Source organism: Microtus pennsylvanicus, chromosome 14 (assembly GCF_037038515.1).
Source record: "Microtus pennsylvanicus isolate mMicPen1 chromosome 14, mMicPen1.hap1, whole genome shotgun sequence".
Lineage (NCBI taxonomy): Eukaryota > Metazoa > Chordata > Mammalia > Rodentia > Cricetidae > Microtus > Microtus pennsylvanicus.
Genome location: NC_134592.1, coordinates 40,917,501 through 40,930,374, shown reverse-complemented (window position 1 = coordinate 40,930,374; position 12,874 = coordinate 40,917,501). Strand labels below are relative to the sequence as shown.

The 12,874-nt window shown below is 45.4% G+C and overlaps 1 long non-coding RNA gene across 1 annotated transcript in view; it reads left to right on the top strand.

The window, feature by feature from the left end:
* Window positions 1-3,126: 3,126 nt before the first annotated feature.
* LOC142834681 (uncharacterized) overlaps window positions 3,127-12,874 on the top strand; it is a 12,518-nt gene continuing 2,770 nt past the window's right edge. Inside the window, exons 1-2 of the long non-coding RNA XR_012907663.1 lie at window positions 3,127-3,295; window positions 4,369-4,492. This is a non-coding gene — a long non-coding RNA (uncharacterized LOC142834681). The remainder of the gene's footprint in view (window positions 3,296-4,368; window positions 4,493-12,874) is intronic.

Genomic DNA, 12,874 nt, shown 5'->3' with positions numbered 1-12,874 from the left:
ACAGCACGCCAGCAACAAAGAGCAAAACTCTGTGTTAAACTCTGTTTTTTCTCTGTTTAAAATTAAGCTCTCTCAGGTTTTTAAGTGGATTTAGCCCATTACGTCTGGGTGCCACTATGTTGTAATAAGATTGGCGGGCTGGGCTGCGTCCTGCCACCCGGCTAGCTTTACCCCGAAAATAATTACATGGAAACTGTATTCTTTTAAACACTGCCTGGCCCATTAGTTTCAGTTTCTTATTGGCTAGGTCTTACATATCGATCTAACCCATTTCCAATAATCTGTGTAGCTCCACAAGCTGGCTTACCAGGAAAGATCTTAACCTGCGTCGGTCTGGAGTGCGAGAATCATGGCGACTCCTTGACTCAGCTTCTTTCTCCCAGCATTCTGTTCTGTTTACTCCGCCTACCTAATTTTATGTCCTACTAAAGGGCCAAGGCAGTCTCTTTATTTAACCAATGAAACAACAGATAGAAAGATGACCCTCCTCCATCACGCCCCCCCTGCGCTAAGGGTTTCTCCACATTGGTTCCGTAGTGATATAGCATGAGATTATGGGTGGGTTTTTTTTCTTTTTGTATGTATTCAGTTCTGGAGACTGAATCTACAGGCTCATACATGCTAGGCAGATGCTCTGCTACTGAGATTTTCCTCCATTTCTGTGGGGTGGGCAATGTTCCTCAGTGATCTGCCTACCTCTGCCTTGGCAGCGTACGTTATCACGCTCAACATTTAAAGGTGAGTCTGGGCATTGAACTCGGGTCCTTGGGCTTTGATAGCAAATATTTTGCTGACCGAGCTGTTGTCCCAGCCTGTGGGGATGCATTCCTAGGAAAAAGAAAACAGCTCAATTCAGAGGACTCACATTCGCATCAGAGGGCTGGGACGCAGACTGCTAAGGAAAACAGCCAAGTGACTCTAGGTTGGGTACTTCTTGTTGCTCAGGGAGACCAGACAGTGGTCTTTGGAAAGGAAACAAAGTCCGTGCACAAATACAGTACTTCCCTAAGTCTTCCCACAGCCCTAGCTGAACACAACAGCAGCCCCTGGCTACCCCCAATGTGGGTCTCTAGCTAACTAACAGCTACCCAGCTCAGGAAAACAGAGACCCAGAGGACATCATGGCCACAGGCTCAGCGGGGCTCCCTGGTGTACACCTGGCCCCGTGTGCTAGACACTGGGCACTCACTGAGAGAACTAGCTTAGCATGTGGCAGGATGAGTAGTGTAGGGTTGGGCTGGGGGAGCATGGCTCGGGCTGAAATCAGGAAAGTTGCTAGAAGGACTTATTGAAACAGCAACTTGCAGGCTGAGTGGGAGGAAGCCAGGTGAGAGGGAAGCACATTAAAGAGAAAGAAATACCGTGCACACAACACCGGAGTCTTTGGAAACCTCTTCCATACAAGGTAGGGAGGAGTTCTGGGTGGCTGGAAGCTAAAGGTCAAAGGGAGCGTCCCAGAGGAAGAGCTAGAGGAGAAGGAAAGAGATGGCAGTTCCTTTTAGTCTCCTGCGGCCAATAACAAAGTAGCCATGTAACATGCTCTGGCTGCGCTGGATGCGGGGGATTTGAACTGCTCTCAGAGTCCCTCTTTCGTCCCAATTGCAGTAACTGTATGATTATTAGCTCTTTAGCCCACCTTGGCTACTTATTACTTCTCTGCCCAGTTCCAGCGCAGCTTGCCAGCTTCTCCAACCTCAAGGCAAACACACCCCCAGATCAAAGTTTGACAGAGGCATTGCGTGGATACGGAAGGCTTCCGAGCTGGGGAGTCACATTGTAGCCCCACCTGCTTTGGAGATGGCTACCACTGCGGTAGTTAACTCAATGCTATGTCACAGGTCTGTCTTGAATTTAAATATTTCTTTGTAAGTGATTCCCAATGGCGCTGACTTCTATCCTGGCCCCGGCCTAACTCTCTAGGGAGCCAGGGAAAGGCTGTGCCTCTTCCCTGGGGGAAATTTATCATCAAGGGGTCACGCTGGGCAAAAATGTCTTTACTAGGTGTTTTGTCTTCCTTTCTTGAATTTGTTCATTGGCTTCTCAAATATTTCCACTTTGAGTTCTTACCATCTTTTTTCCCCCGATAGAAATAACACTAACAGCAGTGACAATGAGACGCAATGGCTAAGAATATAAACAAAAAACAGATCAAAACGTCTCTATCCAAAAGTCAGAGACCATGCAAACCTTTGTGGAAATTACAATAGAGCAAAACTGAAACACATATAGTTCCTCCCAGTTTTCTTTGTGGAAGTAAGTACCCTTTTGGGTGCATTTAGAAATATGCGTTTTGTCTCTTAAGAATTTAATATAGATTTACAATGCAGTGTGATCATGTCCATTCTCCACTCCCTGGACCACTACCTTGGAAACCCCTACATCTTTCTTCCAATTTCATATCTGTTCTGCGATTACTTTTTTACAGAAAATTTCATGTTAATTGAAGAGTTTATTTTCCTCTCTCAGATCTAAGTAAAGTCTACCTGAATGAAGTATTTTAGACCATGGAAAACCCCTCCCCTACTCTGTGCTACCATCCCCAAATCTCCGACACGTTGTCAGGAGACAGCCATACCGGGTACCCAAAGGAATTAGACTTGGGATTGAGTTTCATGGATTAATATTTCCCTCTTCCAAATCCGTCGTCAACTGCTCAAACCTGCTTAGAGAAACAAGAACGCAGTTGGAGACAGTCCCAGAGCCAAAGGATCCCACACAGCTCAGCTCAGCTCAGCTCACACACCTTTAAGGGCTGTTCCACCACTGTCCCTAAATTCAATTTCCATGGGAACACCCATCTAGCCTCCAGTGAGTGACCGTTTCTTGGGACGCGAGGCTCCTCTCAACGCTCAAGCCCGTGACTCTCCTGCGTTGCCAGCTTTCTGGGTCTAAGTCAGTGGCGCGTGGCTGGACCCTTCTGTCCCAGCCTCCACTTCAGGTATAAGCTCCCAGACTAGTTCTCAGCAGCCCCCTCTGGTGCTCGAGCCGTTCAGGAAAGTTGCTGGGAGCGGTGGAGGGGCGTCATCGCCTCCTAGCAACGCTCCTAGCAACCGGATAACATCTGCTCCCTTTGGTCCAATGCGCGCCTAGAAAAGCCGCGCGCCCGCCTTGCGTTCTGAGCCCGAGCTAGAAGCGCTTCAGAGAAGGAGGGACCGACCTGCAGGAGCCGGCCGCCCCGCCGAGCTGCAGTCGCTGCCGCCGCCGCTGCCACCACTGTCGCTGTCAGAGCCCGTCCGAAGAGTGACACCTTCGCGAAAAACAGGAGCTGCGAAACAGTTGCACACGCAGTCTTCGGGTGAGTGGACCCCTCGTAATGTATACCAGGACCCCTCCAGCCAGGCGTCTGACCCCGAGGCCCAGAGAAGACGCGTTCCCTAGCATAGGTGGCTAGGGACTTGGCCTCGGATCCCACCCCGCCCCCAGCCATTGAAAAGTGACCAGCCACTGGTCCCGGATAACTTGATTTGATTTTTAAATCCCAGGATTGGATAATGAGACTCCCCCTCGGCTCACTACTGTTCGGTTAGTGCTCAGAAGTTTTCCACCCCCTTTGATTTTGCTTTGCCTGGCTGCCTGAGGCTGGAGAGCCGGAGGCAGCGAGCGCCCAAAGGCAGCCTGTGCTTATGGACAAAACGACACGGAGTAGGCTCAGTCAACACGTTTGGAGAGCAGGCTTCTGTTTTAGGTCCTCATCTGGAAAGGGTCCATCTGGCCAGGAGCAGCCGTTCACGGGTCCTCAGCCTCCTGAGCAGTAACCATAGTAACTCACCTCTCTAGATGAGATCGTCCTTATTGGATGCCCGTCTTCCCTTGGAAAGCCCGTCTCTCTAAATATAGAAGATGATGAGATCCATGAGCACACAGCCATGCAGACTAGGTGTGGTTAAACGGAACCCTTTGCTGAAAACTATCTTTCAGACGTGTAGCAGCGTCTGGCTACTTCGAACCTTGCCAGAAAGAGTCACTATGCCAGAGAAAGACCAGTTACTGCCGTTCGAGTTAATTGCTTTGTGATGTTTGGAGCGAGCAACAGCCTGAAATCGGACAAGAGCTGGCTGTGATTTTTAAAAATCAATCTTCCCCAAATAATCACCAGTAAACAACTGGTGTGATGAGTTATTGGGCACTTTCCAAATCTCTTAGGGGGGAGGTGACCCTGCTCCTTCTCAAACTTAAGTGATTGTGTGTTTGAAGGTTTATCCATTCTGTCCAACCAGATTCCAGATCGACCCCCATCTCAAACATCTCAGTCCCCCACCCCCAGTCCCCAGCCCCCTCACGCCATCTCCTACCCTGATAACTAATTCATGTCTCTGCATCCCTGATTCGGTAGAGGTGACTTATGCCAGTATGTCTCCTTCTTTCAAGATCTCCGGTCACCGTTCATGAGCCCAAGGCTGTGAGACATGCCCCATGTGCCAAGGGGGGTGCTCACCAAATCTTCTGAGGCTGTTCTAGACATACACTGTTCGGACTGAGTCAGCATTACCAGGTAATCACCGGCTGAAGAGAAGTTACTGTTTAAATATGTATCCAGAGAAATAAATGCTAATGTAGCATCGTGGCAACTCACAGGATCAATAGAAAGGGGCTGTTTATACAGGCCGTTGCTGGGCTGAAGTCAATAAAGGTTTTCTGTAAAAAGGACATTTGTGGGCTGTCAGACGGTCCTCTCATAGACCCCTGTGATTTGGGCGGCCCAAGGGAGGGAACTTGGATCCCCGAAAATGTCAAGTGGAAGCTTTCTGAGCACACTGGCAGTGTGGGTCTGGGGTGAAAGAATTTTTCAAGTTGCCATAGGAGATTGTGGGCTCCTTTGGAATGCCAGTTTACATGAAGACTTACGATAGAGACCAAGAGAATTACCTACTTTCTTCTCAATTATAAGACTGCATTTGATGTCTAAGCGAATGTTCAGCTTCTTAGCATTGTGGAACGTGGTGTACTAAGCTATCTCTGTGCAGTACCCTGCCAGTGGTGACTAGCCCAGCAAATGGTAAACTCAGAAAGATGAATCTCCATAGAGATGGGTGATTGGCGAGAATCTATTCAGATTTCCATTCAAAAATTCTTTCTGATTTTATGTGGCTTTAGGAATGTCATGAGACTTTGAAATCATTCATTTATATGGTCGTTTAAGGAAATCACTGTAGTTTAATAATATTAGGATAAGGTTACCATATATGAACCACCCCCAAACTTCAGAGTTCATTACCTCTTAGTACCACCCAGGCTTTTCTCTTCTTTGATGATAATTGCCATCGTTTATTGTGAGGAACAAATCCATGGAGACGGATGAGACTCACTGTAGTCTTCCAGGGGCTGTGTAAGTGTTTGGTGTGTGGCCCCATTCTCAGGAGTGTGTGAGCAAAGCAGCCACAATGATTGGTTCATTTATATGCATTAGTCTTGTAATTTATACTTGTATTATACATATGTATCATTTCTTATGCGATATACAGAGAAGTTTAAAACCTCTGTGTCCTCTGATGTCTAGCAATGACACTCTTGTCCATTGAGACCAGTGTCACAATCGCAAAGTCAAAGTGCTATTCAAGTTTTTGTCTTAATTTCTATCATGAAAGTGTAATATGCAGAATATGTACTGTGTAGATTTCGGTGACCATGTCTGCTGATGTCATAGCAATTAGTCCTAAATGAATAAAAAAATAAATGGTGTCATGAGAGCAGACACTTAATCCTAGAAACATTGGTGGCTTCCCCAGTCACAGTGAATCCACCCAAGAAAACATTGGTGTTGAAGGCGCTAGGTACCTTCCTTGGTGTGGCTGCCATCCACACGCCCACACTTTGGGTTATAAGGAGTGTGTGTGTGTGTGTGTGTGTGTGTGTGTGTGTGTGCTTGGGATATGAAGCTTAGATTGGACCAAGCTGAGATCAAATAGCCTAGGGCTGGAACCGAGAGCTAATTGCAGCCTCCCGTTTCCAGCTGCTCACTCGGTCAGGAAGTTTTTAGGTGCACACCAACATTCATGTTCTGATGTATGTTTCCTGTAAGGCTTCGAAGGTGCCTTGAAACACAGTGGAGTCTTTAAAATCTCCATCAAGGCTTCCACATCTGGGCTCTCTGCTCACGACTCAGCTTCAACAGGAAAGACATTCAGGTCCCAAGCATGCTTGGAAGTCAATACATAGCCAGTATAGATTGTCTTCCAGAGCAGTGTGTGCTTCCGAAACCTACATGACAACATAAATATGAAATTATATATATATATATATATATATATATATATATATATATATATATATATATGAAAAATAGCATTCTCAGAAATGGAGGCAGGTGTGAACTGACCAAACTTTCAGCATGAAACAAAGGAAGAAAAACTTGCCTTTATATTGAGCCTAGGGGACTGAAGAAGCCAATCTTGTCAACTCTCTTTATTTATATTGAATTTACAGTAAAAAAAAATACATTTTTAACTTACATTAACAATAAGTTGTTTATTCGAATAATTCTAGTACATTATTTTCCTCATTTAGTCTAACACAATTATTTTAAATTTTTACGCCAGTCACTTTTATATTCTTGACTGGAGAAGAAAGAGAAAGTCTTCCTAATGGAGAGATAGGAGACTTCTAAATAGTGAGTGGATGGAGAAGAGGCGCAGATTTGAAACTGGCCGCTCTGCAGGGCTGTATCAGAGGTCTGTGAGATCGCAGGTACCTATCCAAAGGGATAGGTCAGGATCTGAAAAGGTTGGGGATGCTTCCCAAGAGAAGTGGGAATCAGGAGTCCAAAGGCCCAGTTCTCTCTCTGCTACTTGTCGTGTCTAGGCAATACAGTCAGTGGCTTCAGAAGGTGCTTGTCTGAGGTTGAGCACAATGTATTTTAAGGATGCCCCATGCCTGTAGAAGGAGGGCACCCCACTGCCGAATATAATTTTCTTGCTAGAGAATCTCTAGATGGGAACTCAAAACTGACACAACGGGAGTAGAAGGCAGAACATCTCAACACCAGAGCAAGGGCTCGTAGAGAAGCAAGTGATGATTCTGAGTTTTACACAGTTCTTCTTGGACAACTGAGGCAAACCTGGCCTTGGGAGGATTTTGTTGACACACTTAAATAAGATGTGGTAATGGATGATATACAAACAAAAGAGCCTGTGGGTGAGACTGGTTGAAAATGAAATGAAATTTATGCCCTGGCAATGCTGAAGCATGCATGGGAAGCCCATATATGGCGGTTCTGTTGAACTTGTCCATTTTGGGTTTCATGGTCAAAGTGGATGAGAATAACTGACCAGGTCTCTTCCTCAAGAGGGCACCAGATCTCATTACAGATGGTTGTGAGCCACCATGTGGTTGCTGGGAATTGAACTCAGGACCTTTGGAATAGTAGTCAGTTTTCTTAACTGGTAAGCTATCTCTCCAGCCCCATGATACTGGTTAGGACTATCTAAAAGGCCTCTATTGTGCATAGGTCAGGGATCTAGACTCCTCCCTGAGCACAGGCCCTCGGTACCCACGAGAGTTAGACTCTCTCTCTAGATATTATTAGTGAGATAATTTTTGGAAACCATATCAAGAAATGTAAATGTGTGGCCAATTTTCTGTCAGTCCCACATTCTTAGGTGAAGGGTGCAGGGAATGGGGGGTACCATTCCCCAGAAGGTGATACATCACAAGATGTACTCTCAAAGCTCATGACTTTTGGCCTCTGTCATTGCCATTGACCAACTTATTGGAGTAGTGGGCTGAGGTGCAGCCTAACTTCCTTATTGCCTGGCTGGTCACCTCTTATTTAATGGCATTTTCTCCGGTTCAGTAATCAGCAGAACAAGATGGGTTTGTGGGACTGCTAATGCTCCGTTCAGTAGTCTCCTACTGTGCTTGGAACTATGCCAGGGGACCAGGACTCTCAGGCCAGAAAGTGCTGCTGCTATCTTGAGACATCACTGGCTATCAGTCTCTCTGGAAGTTCCTAAGGAAGCCTTCCAGAATCTGCAACTTGTTGGTAATCTGAAACCACCAATAAAATCAATATTGTGCTTGGAATGGATGATAAATCTGAAGAAACAGATTGTTCCATTGATTCAAAGCTAAACATTGACACCGAGCTCTGCTACCATAGAGCATCATATCATCCAGAAAGCATCAAATCATCTAGAAAGGTGCTGGGTGCTTGCAGGGGCATTGACAGAGTGAAGAGAGCTGATGGAGTACTGCTAGATATCAACAAAGCTATCTGTCCACGGACAGCAAGCCAATTTAGACTTGGACTTTGTTCCCATCTGCCTTCATGAGCACCCTCATGAATGTTTATGTAACCCGTGCTTCACACCAGTGAGGGCACAAATGTCCTACATATAACATGACGCTTCTGAGTAGGCTACATATTCATGTTTTGTAAAGGGGTCATGGCAATCGTGATACCTCACGGTGATTGAGCCGAAACTGAGTGTGTGTGACAGACATAGAAGAACGTGCTTGTAAGCCCCCATCCCAGCTGAATGACAAACACATCGGTGAGTTGGAAGTTGTTGCCCCCCACACCCACCCATGAAAAAGACCTAAGGCTCTTTCAGGTTACACCTGGAAGACAGGAAACAAATGACGGAAGTGAAATTTGTCATGGTGGAATGCTGTAAGCCACGCAGCAAGACCGCAAACTATAGCTATCAGGGTCAGATGAGATAATTCTCTTGGTTGTTTGTTGTTGTTGTTGTTATTTCTGTTTGGTGTTTCTCTGGTTACATTGAGGATTGAACCCAAATCCTGTGCACGCACGCGGTGACTGCCCTACCACCAAGTTACAAACCAGGCCTAGATTAGATAATCCCAAACAAAAGGATTTTTGGCCTTTAGAATGAAACCCATCATCTCTGATAGTTTTCCTCTCAGCTGAGCCTGGTTTAGACAAACAGAACACTTATACTTTCAAAGGCCATGGCCAGGCTAACATCACAAAAGGAGACCTGATAAGGCGGTGCTTTGTCTGTAATAGGCGTGGGCTGTTGGTCCAGCGAAGCTCATTGCTCTTTCTTCGGTTTCTCCTTTGACTTAAAGAAAAAAAAAATAAATTACTTAGTTGGGTGTTCTTTTACTGTTGTCTGCCCTTTCAAAGTGTTTATAAATTAATTTGCTGATGATGTTGCCTTAATGTACTGTCCCTGGGCCTCCTACCAAATGAAATCACTTGAATGCTAACAGGATCCTAGTTGCCTGGAGGCGAATGCAGAGCAATAAGGAAGCAATCGTTTGTAATCGGATTTGAAGCATTTATTTAAAGACATATATATGAATTGCCCTGCCAGAGCTCTAATGACCGGTGGGCCAGTCTGGTCTGTGGCTTTTGCTGCGTTACTTGCTTGAGCTCTTACATTCTAACACGTATATGCATGGAGCCTGGCGTAGACATTTTGTGTGACCCAGACGGTGCAGCATTAGAAGTAATTTTTATGTTCAAACCAGCATTAGCTGTTTCACTTCAGAAATAAATTCCAGCTCAGCTCAATCTGGTTTTGTAATTTGTAAACTCAGAATGCCGACTCTAAAGGCATCTAGTCACGTTGCTCTTGTTTATTTTTTGGGTTTTTAGGTGAATTACAAGCTTTTTTGGTTGCAGGGACATAAGTGCATTTATTCCTGTCTACTCAGTCACAGCAAGTGAACATCTTTGGGCATTCAGATCAGCACTTATGAGTCATCCGGGAGATTAGCTAAATGTTTGGTAGATAGTTCACATTTCCTTAGCCCCAAATGCACGACCAATAGTAACACACCAGAAATGTTCTCAGAGAGGTTGTGGGATTTGTATAATGTCTTTCATATTGACTCTCTGAGCTAGCTTCTTGGAAGCTTCCAACCAATAGCTATCCCCTCTGAGTTCTGGGTGATGGCAATGAGCTTTAGGTCTGAGCTAGTTGGGGTGGGGGTGGCCTGGCTTTCTTGGGACTGGTCTCGGTCTATTAGCACTCATTATTATGACTTGATATGGGGTTACTATATATTAGATGTGATGTTGTTTTGCATAACTGCAGGAGCCAGTGTATTTCTAAACCTGCAAATGATATTTGTAACGAGTTTAGGTAATTTGTTTAAAGTCCCACAATGGAGAAGCTATAGAGCTGTAGATCAACCTATGCCTTCCCCCACTTCCAGACCAACTCTTAGCCACACAACTGGCTGTCAACTAGAGTCTCTTCTGGGCCGTGGTTTCCTCATCAAGGCTCTGAGGAGGCTGACCAACATGATCAATAGCATAGCTGCCAGCTCCGAAGCTTTGGAGTTTTAATCCAGCAAGTAAACAGATGTAGCAACTTAACGTTTGCTACATACTTTAGCCTCAAAGTGGCTAAAACCATCTTGCAAAAAGTGATGTGGAAAACATTGCAAAGAGCCAGGCAGCTAGCGTGGAGGGGCTTGCCAAGCCGACAGCAGCTGTGAAAGCTGCTCAGAGGTTCAGCAGCCAGCAGTGGGAGTGTTTCCCCAAGAACAATAAACCGAGTGACTAAGAGCCCTGCCTAGGAGGAGCTGCCTCGGGTCTAGACCTCGGAATGTTTACTCTGGATTTCCAAGCGCTGGTGCATTCTGTAGTTTAGGCTAATTTCTGGAATACGGCCATCCAGAATCCTTAGAATGAACACACACACACACACACACACACACACACACACACAGAGAGAGAGAGAGAGAGAGAGAGAGAGAGAGAGAGAGAGAGAGAGAGAATGAATTCATTATATTGTATATAGAGTAATATATATTATGAGTATGAATTCATTATATATATGTGTATGTATATATACACACACATACAATTTCTTAGGTTGAAATAGCTTCCTTGTAGGATCTTTTGGGAGAGGGAAGCAGAACAGTAAGTTTGACACTCCTTCTCCAAGCTAAAATTTGTCCTCCACTGTGTTACCAAGGGCTTTTTAACTTGCGGCAAATGCTCCATACTTAAGGTGATGAAGCCAGTGTTTACTGAAGGATGCTATATAGATGGAAACAAGGTTGCTTACTGCAAAGTTGAGCTTCTTATTTCCAAGTCTTTCCTCACTCTCCCCTTCACCGGAGTAATTCACTAGCTCTCACCAAGAGAAATCGTAACCTACCTAAGCACCAATGCTGGTAACAGGCATTGAAGCCTCTTAAGGTGAACCCAGGGAGTCCTGTTCAATATGGAATTCATTCTTTCCTGTGTAATTAAAATGTGAGCTGGCTGTGTTCATGATGAAAAGAAAAAAAGCACCCAAGCTAATAAAGGGAAGCAATAGCCACAATCAAGCCCTTCGCTTGGCTCCCAGTTGATTGGCTGAAATCAACTTTCTTTCCCTACTAGTTCAGTTGCCCTGTGCTGTGACACTTAGGTTCTCAAAATGTGGCCCAGGCAAGCCAGCGTGGATCTCACTGGGAAAAGGGGTAAAAGTGCACATTTTCTCATCCAGACCCAATGAAAAGGCAGAGCAGCAGGGCTCAGCATGCAGTTTATGAAAATCCTGCAAGGGATTTTCATGTGTGCTAACATTTGAGAACCGCTATTACATCAACCAGTTAGACGGCTAATAAAGCTGGGCCGTGATGGTGGCACACGCCTTTAATCCCAGCACTCAGGAGGCAGAGGCAGAGGCAGGCGGATCTCTGTGTGTTCGAGGCCAGCCTGGTCTACAAGAGCTAGTTCCAGGACAGGCTCCAAAGCTACAGAGGAACCCTGTCTCGAAAAACAAAACAAAACAGAGAACCCCAAAACAACAACAACAACATCAAAGTAGGACTAGGGACTGGGGACAGGAATGGCTCAGCATGTAAAGTACTTGCTGTGTACACATGAAGACCTGAGTTTGGATCCCAAGCCCTCATGTAAAAGCCAGGCTGTGGCAAGGCCCTGTAATCTGAATGCTGAGACGGTGAGGGCAAGAGGGTCCCTAGGGCTTCAGCCAGTTTGTGAATCCAGGCTGAGCGAGACAGCCCTTCTCAAGTACGTAAAGTGATGTGCAGATCAACTGTGGAAGAAAATCCTTGTGGACCTCTGACCTCAGTTTGCATGTGTACCTATCTTTCTGTAGAGGTATACAAACAGGAACACATACACATACATATACCACACACACAGGCACATACATGCGTACATGTGTGTGCTCGTACACGATAACAGGCATCATCACATGGGACAAACTAAAATTTTGTTCTCTAGTTATTAGCTTTCAAAGCGACCCTAATGGTTCCATTCTCTTAAAAACAAAGCAGACAAACCCTAGAAACCTGGGTTTGGTGATGGTTTTGTTTCTTTTATTTGATCAGTATTATTCTTTTCCCCAGCCCTTTCAAACCAGTAAAGAATCTACATAAGCTGTGTTTTGTTTATTAAGTTCGGGAACTGTGTGTTTCGCTTCAGCTCCCGAGTCCTCGTCGCAGCTCGGGTCTCTTTTAGGTCCCATACACAAGCGCTTTGAATCCTGGATTCCTTAGTGAGACTTACCCACACTAACTTATGGCTTTCTTGGCTCTGTAACCCACAGCGTCAGGGGGGAGAAGTTGGGATGCTTGAGCTGAGGCCTGTAACTTTCCCTGCTGGCTCAGGAGAACCGTCCAGCTGCAGAAGGGCTGCATGAAGGTTATGTGCGCATGCCTCTGAGACAAAGGAGTCACTACAGAAAGGAGGTTATTGAAGAGCGTATTTTTAATACTTAAGCTCGTTAAAGCTCTACATTTTAGAGGAAAAGCATCAAATGCCCTGGTATAAATGTATTTAACCCACATGTCTTTACATACTCATTATTTTGTGAATCGAGTGATTCTAACACAAATATTTGAGGGTCTGAGTAAAGGGTAAATAAATTGTTAAACTGTAAGTGTGTTTAGGACCCTGGAGGTTGAATGAGTACCAAACAGGGCTCGGTTTGTTTTCTAC